Source organism: Manacus candei, unplaced genomic scaffold, assembly GCF_025592945.1.
Source record: "Manacus candei isolate 608988 ecotype Guabito, Panama unplaced genomic scaffold, ASM2559294v1 h1tg000028l, whole genome shotgun sequence".
Classification (NCBI taxonomy): Eukaryota; Metazoa; Chordata; class Aves; order Passeriformes; family Pipridae; genus Manacus; species Manacus candei.
In genome coordinates this window covers 35,109,582-35,125,457 of record NW_026138076.1, presented here as the reverse complement: position 1 = coordinate 35,125,457, position 15,876 = coordinate 35,109,582, and the positions used below count along the sequence as shown (strand labels likewise).

General features: G+C 37.2%; 1 long non-coding RNA gene across 2 annotated transcripts in view; it reads right to left on the bottom strand.

Moving 5' to 3' along the window:
* LOC127472112 (uncharacterized) overlaps positions 1-15,876 on the bottom strand; it is a 126,589-nt gene that overhangs the window by 43,624 nt on the left and 67,089 nt on the right. The gene's annotated exons all lie outside the window — the stretch shown is intronic.

Genomic DNA, 15,876 nt, shown 5'->3' with positions numbered 1-15,876 from the left:
AAGTTCTTTTCAATCTTAGATAACACAACTCTGCTGCTGTATCTACAGCTGTTTCTCTTTGTTCTCTTTCAAATGCACAAACCCAGGTTTTGTCTTTGTTTTGCAAGTGCATTTCTTCCTTCAGTTCATCTCAGAATATGATAGGATTTTTCCCCCTACTTGTATTTCAAAGCAGAATTCTTTTGCTGCTCAACTACAGCAAGGTTTTTCTTACTAGTACCCTTTTTTGTAGTTCAAAGCAGGGGTTTTTGACTTCTTGTAGTTCAAAGCACCGGTCTTTCTCTTGTAGTCTAAAAGTAGGGTTCTTTTTAGCTCAACCTTAGATAATTTGTTCATCTCAGTGAATTAGATATGCTATACATAAATATTCCAGACATTAACTCTTTCCTTCAATACCCAGAAAAATCACAGTCAGCTTCAAAATCTTACTGCTTCCCACCATTTCCTTTGGCTGGCAGTTTCTTTCATGATCCCTAGTGTTTTCAGTTTCATATCTAAGAGAGATGATGTATTCAGTGCAGAAGTAGACCTGCACAGTGCTCAGACCATGTTCCCAAATGGTGCTTCTGTATTTGATTTTGGGGGGAATGCTTATTTTGAAACACTGACGTGACTAGAATACTTCACACAGTCCTCTCTCTATTTCTGAAAAGATATTTATGAGTTTTTGTCCTGCTTTCTGAATTGTGGAAGAGTTACTTATTTTTTGTTTCTTTTCCTCTGTCTTGACACTCTGGAACATCAAGCTAATGGCTGTAGCTCATGACCAACTGTTCAAGCAGTGCAGTGTATTCAGTTACCCAGCACAGAGGATACTGGCTAATGCACATTGTACTTTGAAAAACAGACTTTTTCACCTCAGCCTTTCATACTGTCATATGCACATAACATATATGTTAAAAAATCCTCTAATCCAGACAAACATTATTCTTTAAGAACATTTCATGAAATATCTCTCACTAGATATTTTGGGACAACCTAAATTTACCAAATGCAATTTGGAGGCACTAACTTGTTTCACTGATCAATTTTTAACCCTTACTTATCCTACATTTCAAAATGTCTCTCTGTGGGATGTAGCTGGAAAAGGTCTGTGCTGACAGAGTTCCATAATACATTATAATACTGAACTGAAAAGGAAACAGAAATAACCGGGCAATGTATTTTTAAAACTACACAGCTCTTAGGAGAGAGGAATGAAACTACAAAGACTGCACAATGGGATCTCTTTCAGAGATTTTCAGCTGTGGGCTATCTCCTCTCCTTGTGTGCTTGTTTCATCTACCAATTGCAGAAACTTCTTATCTCAGTCATCCTATCAACTGTTGTAAATGTGGTGTGGCTCCATCTAACATGAATCTATGCTATCCATATACAGACCATGTAACAGAAATATATCCTAGTCTTTGATTAATAATACATTAAGTGGTATTATTTTAAGCATGGAAGATTAAAAATCTAGAATTCTTTAAAGTGATTTACAGTTCTGGCAATTGAAAACTTTTACTACCTCACTGCATGTGCTGTAGTCCGAAAGAGCGAGTGCTCATCCAGTCTCAAATGTCACCACACCATTAAAAACAAGAGGCCTTGGGACTGCCCATGGTGCACCCGAGGGTTTAACTTCTTATATAATTGTCCGATGCACGTCTGCTTGTGTGCTGAAATTCTGTTCTCAACAAAGTTAATTCTTTCACCTAGTACTCCCTCTGCTCCTTTCTGAAGAAATAAAAGCATATTTCCTGTGAATTGCTAGAAGCTGTGTTAACTTTCCTCTCTCTCTGGAGGAACGCATTATAGTCATGGGAATGCAGCTGATAATGGCTGTAGAAATAACACTTCAGCTCAAAGTTTCTTTAAGTAGTACTTTGTCTGTCACCTGAGTATTCTCAGGACTGAAAACTGTTATTCTACCTGCACTGAAAAATGTGTGTGTTTTTGAAAGCATTTCTCTCTCACCCACAAATATGCACACACAATACCCACCTCTGCTGAGCTAAAAGCACTTAATACTCCAGTAAAAGTCCTCTCCACAAGTTTCTCCTATTTCTTCTTGTTTTATTAATAAATGTTTTGTTATTTTCTGGGCAGAATATCCCTGAAATTTAATGTGTGGGAACACAAAGTCCATCTTCTTAGTCTTAGCTAACAGAAAGAGGGATGACTGGGTCCCCAGAGAAATAGAAAAATAAAAATGGAATTGCTCCATCAGGTAGGACCAAGGACTCAACCGTTTTGTCTCCCAACTTTCATTCTGTGGAAGGCTAAGAAATGGTGTTAAATAATTTTGCATCGAATTCTCTTTGAGTCAAGGTACTCCTAACTCCCAAAACAATAGCACCTGCCCACAGGGAAGCCAGCACTGCACGTGTAATTGTGCATGGCAGCATTAGCCATAATCTTCATGCCCCTCGTAAAATATCAGGCTCTTTTATGGATAGAGGAGACATGGATAGGCTTAAGATTCACATGTCACATATCCAGAATCTGTGTTTAACACAAACAGAGCTGTGTCTTGATGAATACAACATAAAACAAGATAAATACAATGTGAAACAAGGCTAGCACGACACAGGAGTGGAGCTAGATCTAGTGACAGGGAGTTTAATTTGTTGCAACAGAGTTGCTAATGAGACTGAAATTCCCCACTCACAAGTATGGTTCTGTCCTACAAAGTATGTATGTTGAAGGATGAAGACATCCACACTGACAGTGCCCAAAATTCACAGACCTAACAGCTCATTAGGAAAGAACTGGGGCCTTGTTTTCCGACAGCTCTCTGCAAGGTGACCCGAGCATTGGTGTGAACTACAACTCTCACAGTGATATCCCCTAGTCACTGGGGAAACTTCTTCCAGCAACAAGACATCAGTGCCTCAGCAGGTGAGAGACAGTGGAAGCTGCCTGGGAACTACCATTAGATGGACAGTCTGCTCACACTGCTGCCAGGAAACAGTCCTTCTGTTCTCCTTCCTGACTGCTCTGGATAGCTCTCAATGAAACGCTTGCAAAGTATGTCTGAATGACTTACTCGCACGGAGTAATTTATCAAATTGATTTAGTCTCATTTCCTGTGTGTGGGACGGTCCACATGCAAGTCAGGATTTCCTTAAATGCATTCATTGTCCAAAGTTAATTTTGTTTAAGTATGTGGACTGAATATGAACTGTTTTCTGTATTTGGTCTCCCTGGCTCCAGAAAGATTGACAAATAATTGTAGGAGATCAAATCTACCATGTGGCCTCACTTCTGTTTCCTTACTGCCTGAGAGCAGTGTTGGATGTAAAAGCTGCAAAAAGGGGGTTCAGTGGAGCCTTGCATCTGAGTCCATGAATGAGAACAGGATGTCTTCAGCTCTCACATCTTGTGTAAATGGCCACTGGCTGGCATGTACAGGGTCACTGTGAATTCCAGTCAGTAGCATCACTAGGAAAGATTGCTGTCTTGTGCTCCTTTCAGTGACTGACACGCCTGATCAAATCTTTCATCAGCATAGATCAAGACTGAGCCACTTAGTCCGGCTTGTTCATATCCTTGCTGAGAGCTTATAAGAATTATTTTCTTGCACAGTAAACTGCAGACTATCTTTTTAAAAAACATTATATAACTTTTTTTTTCTGTGAGTGACTCATCTCTCCATTATGTCACTGTTATATTAGTAAATGCACCAAAGATGTTCCTGATTTAAGCAAACAAGCAAGAGGGCAATCAGTCCCTACATACTCAGACAAACAATCTAGACACTGAATTATAGATAGGCCTAAAGTAAATGTATGAATGTGTTCAAGCTGATTTGTTGACTCAGTTCTATAAACACCTCTTGTATTTTAATCCACACTTTACTGTTTTCTGGTTTTATGTATCATTCTATTTTTTTACAATTCATCTTCTATGTTAGATTTCTTCATGTATTTTGTCATCCAGAGGCTTATGAATGCAGCAGATTTCAAGATGTGGATGTGATATATATCTATTTTTCTCAGAAAAAGAAAAACTAATAATAAAAAGAAAAAGCATAAAGAGGGAAGAATATGTAAAACCCAGCAACAGCAGCATCTGCAACAACAAAAGCAACAACACTTGCTATTCATATCTGAACCAACCCCACATTTTCCATTGTATTTTACTTAGGCATCTGATTTTATCTGTCCCTCTCATTCTCCTACACTCTCCTTGGTGTACATTTCTGCCATGGGATTGGTCTGATGAGCCTTCTTGCTTCTTCCATTGTCACTACAATCAAGTTAGACCTGCCAGGGAGAGTCTATCAATGGATTTAAATGACTGATGTAATTGCTTCCTTTATTTTGCAATCTTCCTAACCTTCAAAACATCAAAACTCCCCTAGAGGTTTCCAGAGGGAAAAATGGCTTTTTTAAAACTGAGAAGAACAGCATCTGAGTCCATGCTACTCAACACCTAAGATCGACCCCAAATACAGACCAGGGAAAAAAAGAACACACACAGAAAAGAAAGCAGTTTCATAGTGTTACCTTAAAAAGAAACAAGTGTCTATTCCTAGCAAAACAAAAAGTAAATTGTATTGAGTTTACAAGGCACAACTGTGATAGGTATATCAATGTGAAAATCATTTTGTATGGTGTTTATCTATTTGTCCTTTAATTTGTATGGCTGCACTTTTGTCCCCCAAAAAATAGTCTCACAGACCTTCCTTCCTCTTTCTGTCTGTCCTAACAAACCAACAAATGTTTAAACTAGCAAACAGTAAATTGTTGCTGTTCCATGTGACACAAGGTGTACACCACTGTACTTAAATTAAGTCAGAGAAAAGCTGGTCTAAATAAAAAACACATAGCAAGCCATTGGATTAGAATTAAACCTATTTTACATCTGCTTAGCATCAGCACATAAGAGTGAATAATAAGGTCTCTCATTTGTACAGTATGTCTAACTTTATTGGATTGGTGACTTACCCAATTGCTTTTGTGTGCACTGAATTTTCATGCATACATATATTTCCTGGCCTGATCATAATTGTGTCTTTTAGTCCAACTAATCAATTTTGGCTATAGATTGTTTTATCTAAAGTGTACTAGATATAGAAGCAGATATATTTTGTAATACCAATCGTTTAACCAAGTGTCTTAGATACAGCATCTCAAATTTCTAACTGCAAATTGAAGGCTAGTTCCTTAGCTCCCTTTCACTTTTCTTTTTTCCCCCTTTTTTTTTTTTTTTTTGTTTGTTTTGTTTTGTTTTTTACTGTTTTCCTGAAGTAAATCTTGTAGCCAGGCTTCATTAAACCCCTGAAATAAATGACTTTGACAAGATCTCAACTGATTCTTCTGGCTCCTGGAGCTTTCTTTGGACAAGTGGAACACAGTGCCTCTGTGGCTCATACTAAAACTCTCCTCTTCTTTTTTTTTTTTTTAATCCATGTCACTTTTATCTAGCACCCATCCTACATGTGTGACAAGCAGCTGAAACTAGGCTGTTGTTGGTTTCCAAATATATATCACTGTGTGAACACTTTCAAATAATTACTGATCTACCGGTGAAGTCATGAATTCAGTTGCTAACATTATATGAGACTCACATCATTAAATTCATTGCAGGATCCACTTTAGACATGTGAACTTAAGGTTACCTGGTTCTTCCTCCTGTGAAGGCAAGCCTGCCTCTTACACTTTACTTCCACTGCTTCTCAGTCATTTCAAGAAATAAGTTTTTAGTTCATTTCAAGTAAAACTCTTCCCTTCTTATAGGAAGTGATATTTAGTTTGAATTCTCTTAATAATATTTTTTTTTCCATCCAGCATCCCATTAACACATTAGGACACATCTCTCACTGAGCTGGGAAATGGCAGGTCCCCATTTGAGTGCATAATGGCCATTGTCTCCTTCCCAGCATATCCTAAGACAAACAGTAATATAGGAACAGACATATCAAATATCAATCAAATTTGTTTTTCCTGAAGACTGTGAGAAACTCAGGCATGTTCTTCCAGACCACATACAGTCATCTCACAGTCTTCGATATACCGATATAGTGGCATTGAGGCAAAACAGCAACAAATGACCCTTTCAGACCTATTTAAAATCTGCAAGAGGAGAGGAGATCAGGAACAAAGGAAATACACAAGACATTAATGAAGACAGAATTCAGATGAATTAACTTTATTTTTTTGGGGTTTAAATTTCATGTTATAATTTCCTGCTCACAGTTCTACTCTCTGTTTTTCTTATTTCTCTCCTCTTTGGTGTTTGAAGCTCCTTGTAAGCCAGGGTATTTTCAGCCAATATCAGTCCTTTTCACTGCACTCACATCCAAACCAATTTGAATTATTGTTACTTTTTTTATATTCAAGAAAGGTTATGCATGGCCAGTCTGCAGTTTCTAGGACAAAAATCAAGCCAGCTGCCCACAGAGTTCTCATATTGCTTGCTGTTTGTATTTGAAATCTCACAGAAAAGGAAAATTATTTTCTGCACAGCGCATCTGGGAACAATTGATAGATTTTATGAGACCAGAAGAAACTCGAGGTGTATTTAAGCAGGTTTTGGAACACTGTAACAAATGCCTGACCCAAGGCCTACAGAAGTAAATGGAAGAAAATTCCCACTGATTCCTGTGGTCTCTTTGGATCAGTCGTAGTTACTTAAGCCAGAGGACACAGTAAGGCACTTCTGTAATTAGCAATGCCTGACTTCTTTGCCAGTGACACAACCTCTGGGGGCAGCATATGCACTCTCTGTTTTCTGACAGCCTCAGAGCAGAAGCATGGAAAAATCATTTGGTGTAAGTAATTTAAAGTTATTTTAAAGCCTTACTACAGCCCTGCTGGCCCTGTGGCTTTGTTGGTTCTACACAGACCTAAGGTGATTAAGGATGCAAGATGAGCCCAGGCTACTGCTCCTTCTGTGAATATGAGATTCGCACACTAACACTTTGTATCAATAAACAAGCTGCAGAGAATGAAATGTCAGGGGTTAAAAGAGGAGTTTTCACTGAGGACAATAATCAAAACGCTGAATTTATGCATCAGGTTTGTGTCACAGAAGCCCTCACTTGACACGTTTGTTACTGTAACACAGTTTTTTGCTGCCATGCCCATTTCCTGATCTTGAACCAGCTTGGTGCTCAATGTAAAGCAGCTCACCACACAGGTGAGCAGCCTTCTGGTGCATTGCATAGCATCTAGGATTGTTGTCAAGTCTTCTCATAAAATATGCTGTGTCCTAGTCTCTCTCACTGACTCCAGAGTCTACCTGTGTAATTCTGTGGAAAATTAGTGAGTTCTTTTGCAACTAATGCAAATAAGCAGAATCTGGCCAACACAATGCAGTCTTATTTTCTGTAACTTTTAAAAAATATGCATGTATTCCTAAAAAAGATTATGCAGTGTAGAAACAAAATTGATGGGTTATATTATAAAAAACTGCAATGAGAAAATTAAGAGGTAGAGGTAGGTGCTGAAAAGTAGATCTTCAGTTGAGATTTGGAAGAAAATTAAGAGTTTATGACTCAAAGATCTATATAGAATCAATTTCAGATGTCGGGAACTGCACTAAAAAATACATCAGGAATCATAATTTGTGAGACACAATGAAAATTCCACTGTAAGATGAGTGTGAAAAATAAGGATGATAATTGAGAAAGAAAACACCAAATAAAATATCCCAGGGCAAGATTTGTGTAGCATCCAAGGAATACAAAATCCAAGTGAGAAATAAAATAGGAAGCTGATGAGAGAGACAAGGCTGTCCTTTTGAGAAAGTGGGTAAAGCCTCAGGAACCTTCTGCTTTGGAATGCCATGGAAGAGACAACTGAACTAGCCAAGGTAGGTGTGTACCAACATGGCAGAGGAATCCAGCTGACATAAAGGCCAGGAAGGGCAGGCTTGGACAGTGCTCTGTAATTGCAGTGTCAGTAGGGTGCATGCTGTTTTCCCCTGGAAGAGATTGCTTTGGAACACCTATATCTCTTCAGTATCTCTATAGTATCACTCTGTTATCACAGTACCCCACAAGTTTAAAGACCATTATTTATCCCTAAAGGTTATCATTCCAAAGGTACAAATTTAGGAATGGTACAAATGGTACAAATCAGATCGTTGCATTGCATATGTGCTTACTTGGAATGTGATGGAGGAGAAGAGAAATCTTTGTGCATTGATTAAAATTGCTGCTTCTCTTCAGACTTGCCATACAAACAGGTGAGATGTCTCTCTCAGTCCACAGTGTAGAATGACCAAAATATCCAATAAAAATAGTATTTACACATGATTTTTGGTTTAGTATTGCCCCTGGGCCTGATCAGAGGGATTGAAAATGCTGGGCTTTCCATGTCAACACTAAGGGCAGTTAAGGAAGAGAGTGTTCTTCTTTCCTTCAAACAGGCAAGAAACCGTGGTGGTATGTTTGAAATTATCTCAGTCGGTCCCTTTTCAATTAAAGCTGGTCATAGCTGACCTATTCTTTATTAAACCTTAATCCATAGCTGCTTCTGAGCCACCAGCAATTCAGGGTCTGGACTTGCATCCCAACCAGTTCTACACTGTTAGGCAAGGATGCAGAAAAAAATGCTGTTTGCCCCCATGCTTAGTTTTCTTCTCTAATTATCACACTGTAATGTGAAGGTTCACAATTAAAAGAGAATGGAGCTTAAAAAAGGGCTACCTGGTGTTTCTAGCACTGTTTTTGCTAATAATATTAAGTATAAGTTGTAGCCAGTTACTTTTCTGTGATTTTTTTTTTTCTGGAAGCAGTCCAGTCATGGAAGAATTAGCATTGAAATATATGAATATTTTATGCCTGAAGTGTGATAGGCACATATTTATTCACACAGAGTTTCTCACAGCTCAGCATTTATGTTGTTTTCTCTGCATTTGACATCACCTGAATAATATGAAGCTCCCTGGCATATTATACTTGACAAAACTAATTCTTTCTTACTCAGTCGTGCCACAAAATTTTCAGACTTATATCCTTCAGTTATTTCAGCTTAGCAGATTAAAAAAATTAAATATCCTATCACTCCTTGCCACTTTTAGTTCAGAGAACCTCATTTTGTCTCCTTATGCCTTCATATTTATGTGAGGACTTCTGGTCCAATCACATAAAGTGTTGACAAGGTATGCACAGTATTTTCTTTCCACAGCCCAAGTCCAAACTAATTTTTTATACAAATATTTCTTATCAAAGTAAACAGCATCCTTCATTAAAGTGTAACAAGATATGGTCCAGTAATGCAGACCAGGACTTTAACTTTCTTCTTTGAACTGTTAAAGGATTCAGAGTTCCTTCACTTCTTTCTTCTAGGTGCCTTGGATAACAAGTGCTCCCTCTAAACATTCTTCTATTATTTTGTTCTCATTTTCTTCTCAACACTATCTGAGAGTAAACATCCACCTGAAAAGAACTGTCAGCCTTGTACCATTTGAGGTTTTTCCTACCCTATTTCCCCATATCCCTGCCCTATTTCTTCATGACACTTTCATGAGGCAATGCTATCTGAAACCTAAAAGTTCTCTCCCAAGTCAAGGACTGTCAGGGTTCTCAAGTATCATTGTTGCTGAAAAGGGGGATCAAGTGATAATCCCTATAGAGTAGCTGCTATTTCTTGTAATCAGCAGGGATCCATTTGAGATGGTTTCTTTAGCTCTGAGGTTCTCCATCATGGACTGAGATCAGAAGAGCTGGTGCCTAGACTGAGTCTTCTGAAATTCTCTACTGTATCGGACATGACTTGTCCCAAGACTTTCTGAGGCCATATAAATGACAGGATATAATATACACCATGAACTTTTGTGGGAGGACTTAACTGTAGCTTGGTTAACTGGCAGAGCTAGTTATGAAATAACACAGTTTGACTACAGGTCCCTTATCTAGTACATGTATTTATCCAAGCAAATTTACAGCAGATGACAATCACATTCTGACACTCCTCCTTCTTGTACTAATATTAAAAAATGAGGCTCTTATCTGGGCTTTGTCAGTAGTGCTTTTGTAAGCATTAAACTAAGGGTGGCTGGAGCAGAGCAAAGACAAATGTCAGTGAGGAGCCTCACTGTGATTTGCTATAGTACTTAATGGTTTTTTGTGGATCTATCAGAAGTCAGATGAATATTTTAAAATTAATGAAATCTGAAACTTTTGCTTTTACAGGTGTTGTTGTCAGAAACTATTTTCTGTTTCAGAACACCTATGACTCTCAGAGCTTTGACACACTGACCAAGAAGACAAGTTTTCTTAAAGCAGAGCCAGAGTCTCACATATGTAACCGTCAACCCAGATATTATACAAGACTCCAAATCCAGCTGCGCTGTCCTCTACTTTTTTTTTAATCCCTCTCTGTCATTCAGAATTCCTTATTTAATTCATCTGTTTGATTTGTCACATTATTTGATTCAATAACATTAAATTTAAAGAAAAAAACTGTAGATGTTGTCTGTATTCTTGCTAAATGCATACTTCTTGAGGTGTAACTTTATAGTGGGCCTACTTCTGTTACACTGTACATTATCATAATAGTAACACCGAACAGTTATTTAGTTACCTAAGCATCATCTGAATAGTTGACATTATCATTTAGGCAGCAGTTATTACTTTCTAATTTAAAATACAAACAACACAGTAGATAAGACTTCTACAGTAGTTCTGTGTGCAAGATACACATAAAAGCAGTGGCTAAACATCACCTGCAAAATAGCTACAATGGCCTGTAAAATGGCACTTTAAGATGCAACTACATGCACATGGTAATAGAGTCAGATGGACTATTAGTATAACCCACTACTTATTTATATGTGCATGCATATAGATTAAAGAAAAAAATTAGGTCTCTTTTGCCAGGTTTTTGTTGGTTTGGGTTTTTGAGGGTTTTTTTTGTGGGGGAGGACATTTGACATTTAGGACACTAAAATAGTTCCATGCAATGTTTGTTAGAATTTGGATGCAGAATTTTTTCAAAGATATAAACAAACAAAGAAATGTAAATATATATGTATAGATTGGAAAAACAGTATTTTCCATCATCAATTTTTGAATCAAATACCAGAGCTCTCTAGCTCATGTAGACATTGGTTACTGGGACATCCATGAATCATTTAGCAAGAATGTAAGTTGTATAGGAGTACATCAGTTAGGCAATTCCTTGCCCAATTTTTCTCCTACACAAATGTAAAAAATTAAAAGGATATGCCAGTAAGTTTTCATTAAAAAAGAATTATAATTGAGGAATCTTGGATGTACTTTTCAGATAAAATCTTATTTTCTGCCTCAGCTAACACAGGCTATTTTGTAAATCCTAAGAGTGAACTTCTGAGAACAAAATTGTTCTCCTATCAATCTTGCCACCGTCATCTTGCACACCTTTCTATAGTTCCACAAATGAGCGTTGTTATTATTTTTAGAACTACACAACACAATTCCCCGTGGTAGTGTTATCAGATGTAAAATAACAGCAGAAACAGTCTGCAGAACATACCAGAGCTAATCAATAGTACTAGAAAAGAGAGCATTTCAATCAGAATTTTTTACTAGCAGGAAAATATATAGTACCAACAACTCATGTTCTGACTGTAAAACAATGTCTTTTTAGTGTCTGCTTCCTAGCACACAAAATGTTTCATTTAATTAATACAACCCATATTCTGATATTTGAACCTTACATGTATTTTGCCTTTTGCTTGCAGATCTTTTCAAAATCCATTACCTTTTACTATATTTATATGTGATTTTCTAAAACAAGTGTTCACAGTGGATTTTTTTTTCTGTTGACCAAGACAGACTGGAAGATCTGGAGACCTAGTTCTTGCTCAGAGAATGGACAAGCCTTTGAATTGCTACTGTTTTTCTCATTCTCTTCTTGTTCAATGTAAAGGAAAACCATAGTCAGTTCTCATTTATAATGACTTATTATTGTACCTCCTTTATCATCTAGAGGATGAGTATCTCATTCTCAGTTCAGTCATGGCAGAATCATGCCTTGTAGTAGATTTTTAGGCATTTTTACAGTTTAACAGAGATGGTCTCAGCACAAACAGGGCCCCATGAAACTACTGTATGTTAATCTCTGCTATAGCCCTATAAATCATTCTGATACGCTTTTGAACCTGATCTTTACATTTCTCTTGTAATCTCTTTCTTTTTGTTGCTTCATACAAATCGTTTGCTATTAAAAGCACTTTCTAGTGATAATGTTCCCCCACTTATCCTGGATTGAAACAGCTCCCAGAACATATTAACAACTGGTTTTATTGTACAAACGAGCCACTCATACCTGTTTTCTTTTGGAGGATAGCCATATTCAAAGGAAAATGCTTCCACTGCTTAACACTGCACTGCTATCTTAAGCAAACTTTCAGAACTAGTTGCTTACAGTAGGCACAGCTCTGAGGAAGAGGTGAGGGTAAACATGCCAGAAATAGCCCCACTAGGCAATGAACTCATCGGTACATTTTCATGTCACAATTTCTGCATAGGGGAGTATTTTGTAATGGTGTCTTCTGAGGACACATTCATTCTTCTTTTACTCGCCCATGCACTGCCTTGGTAGCAAACAAATCTCCCAAGAGACAACAAGGAACATGGAATGGCTGCACAGCTTCTTTACAGCGAAGAGCCCTGATTCCTATGAGGTTGTCATATTAAGGCAGGCTGGATTCATGTATGCAAGCAAGGATGCTCCTTCAAATAACATCACACTCTATAAAGTCTGTAGAAGGTATTTCAGGAAGAAGACAAAGGTGATCACAGGGGAGAGATTTTTTAATTTTCTTTCATTGCAAGTTAATTCCCTTAGCACTGAGCTTGATGCTTCTAAATTTGACCCTGAATTATCAGTAACAATTAGCCCACGTTTTGGATTGAAAAAGGTCTAGTGCTGAACTGCAGTCAGGTAGGTCTGGATTTTGGGAGTACTACAATGATGTGAGTTGCTGTCATGACCTTTTTTCCAACTCAGAGAATATGTGAACCAGATATAGAGACTAAAGTCCTCTGGTTTTTATTCTTCACTGAACTAACAAAAAATCCCAAACCCCACCCATGGAGGGATGCAGATTCAGAAAAAAGAATTTCAATCTGCATCTCTAGGGATCATAGATTAGATTTCTTCTTAAAGGAAGATTCAATTAGGCTCCTGATTGAGAAAAATATTGTAAAGTAAGTTTTATTTTGTGCACAATTCCTTATTTAACAGGAAGCAAATCATCACATATTACTTCTAAGGAGACTGCCTGCAAAGTCAGATATTTTTTAATATGCTGAAATTTTTAATTATATGTTCCTGTTCTACTGAAAAAGTTTATTTTTTTTTTGCTGTAAATAGAAACAGGTTAGAGAAGACTTTAGGTTTGCTCAATTACGTGATCTTATACTACTATTATTTAACACTTTTTGTGAACTAAAAATAAAGAAACTGCTACAGCAATAGGTCCAAATTTAACTGACATGGTCCCTTGAGACTGCAGTACAGATTCAATGCAAAGACCTCAAAGCACTGCCTCAGCAAAACTATTTTCCTAGCAAAAATTATGAATAAAACCCTTCAGTGAGGAATGACTGGTCACACTTCTGCACCAAAGGGAGGATGTTGGCTTGTATGCAGATAGAGGAGCTGCAAACAAGTCTGTTCCTTAAGCAATTTAAGGAAGGAGGAAGCCTCATTTTCCTATGAAGATCATTACTGTAATGGCTGAAAGTAAACTGCAATCTGACATGAAGTGTTGATGCACAAAGAACTAAAAGTTTAAAAGTGGAACATGTTACGCATAATTAAATATGGATCCTTACTAATCAATAGTGAGTGTATAATTACATTTCTCAAGGTTATTTAGACAGGCTGTTGTGAAGAGACAGACTGAATAGAGTCAAGTAGGTAAACCAGAGAATCAAAGATGTGCTCTGAGTGCTACTGAGCTGTTTGCAGTCAGTCTTGTCATACTTGAAAGGCTCATATTGAAATTTTTACCAGTAGTCTCATTAAGGAGCCATGAAGCAAGGTTAAGGAGGCCTCCAAGAATAGGTAAATCTACTTAAGCAATCCTGTAAAACCACTCCAGCAATGTTGTCTGTGTCTATCTTATCCAGGGTATCTCTGCATTTCTACACTTTGAATGGTAGTAAACAGAACTAGATCACATTCCTTCAGACAGTGAACATTGGTTTCTTAAAACTGGTTTGATAAACTCTTCTCTTTAAAATGGTAAGATGAGAAATGTTAAACATGTAAAACTAAAATGCTAATTTCCCTGATGGAAGGTTCTGTTTCAAGCCTACGTGTTAACCACTAGACATGATTACAACAAAAAATAATATTTAGAAATACTTTAAAGACAATGACTTAGCAATGTGATAATTTGAAGATGTCAGGTAGGTTTATTAGTATCATTCTTCCAACAGACAGAAATGCCAAGCAATATAATTATTTATGCTAACTTTGGAGTTAAAAAATCAACACCTGAAAAACTCTCCTCCTACTGATTACATCTATTTTAAAAGAGAATTCATGTCAAGTAGCTTTGAAGCTTTTAATTTCATCATCTTATGCCCAGTAATTTGGATTCTATTAATTTGAAAAGAGTCCTACATCCCTATGACACCTCTCAAGGACAAGGGCTCAGAGGCTCTGTGGAGCACCCTGAGTGTGCACACACCTCCCTGCAGCCCCTACAGCACTAAATCCCCTCACTGATGCAGACAAACTGCAACATTGACTGAACGTGTATGAAATCTCATGAAATGCTCAGGCTCTGGCATACACAACTTTAGGGTAAGATTCTGTAAAATGTTTTCCTGTAGCTCACTGTAATTGGAATTCCTTTAACTGAATTCCTACAGCAGCTATAATCAAAATACTGCAATTTCTTTCAAATTTAAGGTAATAAGAAGAGACAAAGTGAAGGGGAAAACACTGATCAAGTTCATATGGTGCCAGTGAAGGTATGAGTTTCGAAACAGGTTGGGATGGATTTTAGCTGTTTTTTTTTTTTTTTCATGAAACCCAGACCATCATCTTTGTATTCATATGGAGACATATGAGACTCTACTCATACTGACTAAACTTGATGGAAACCCAAAAAGCACACACACAATGTATATCATATATATATAAAATACCTATACTGAACTTTCTAAGAGAGTAAAAACCCAAATGGATAGAGCTTCAGATGATTTCACTTCTACCCATCTGCAACTGTATGGCCTGAACAAACTATCATTTTCTCCCGTAAAAACAAAGCCACTACTTTTGGGGTTTGTGTAGTATTTTGAGATTTCCTGATGAAGAATCTTTACTCTCTGTAGACACTGAAGGTTACTGCAGATTTCCATCAGATTTTTACCAACAAGGATTTAAACTACAAGGATGCAAAATAGTAAATATTTTCTCACACAAACAATTTTTATTTACTTTAGCCATAACAGTAAGTTCAGCATGATTGCTAAAGTAAATGAAAGCCACTTAGAAATCAGATTGCCTCAGTCTCAATCCTTTTGACTCAACTGTTCTCTATAGAAAATTTCCTATAAATTTTTGTAACTGTTTTGTTTTAGAATCACATCTTCATGTTAGCACTAAAAATGTATTTGGCCATCATAATTTTTTCCAAACTCTACTGTTCATGAATTCTGATAAGACCAGATGGGCAATAACTGGCCTATAAGCAGAAAAAGCACAAGAATAACTGTACCAATCAATGCATTAAATTTGACAAAGCACAGACTTTGCAATAAACTGTTAAGGTTTTCCATTACGTGCATATTCTCTCCCCTTGGACATGGTTTTGCTCGGTGAGGTACAGAGCAAGCAAACACTCCAGTCCAAGAGGTCTGGTGCTGGGTACTCCTCAGCTGGCAGTTGCTTATGTATTGACACAAAAAATACATGTGTCAATGGATTCCAGCTTATT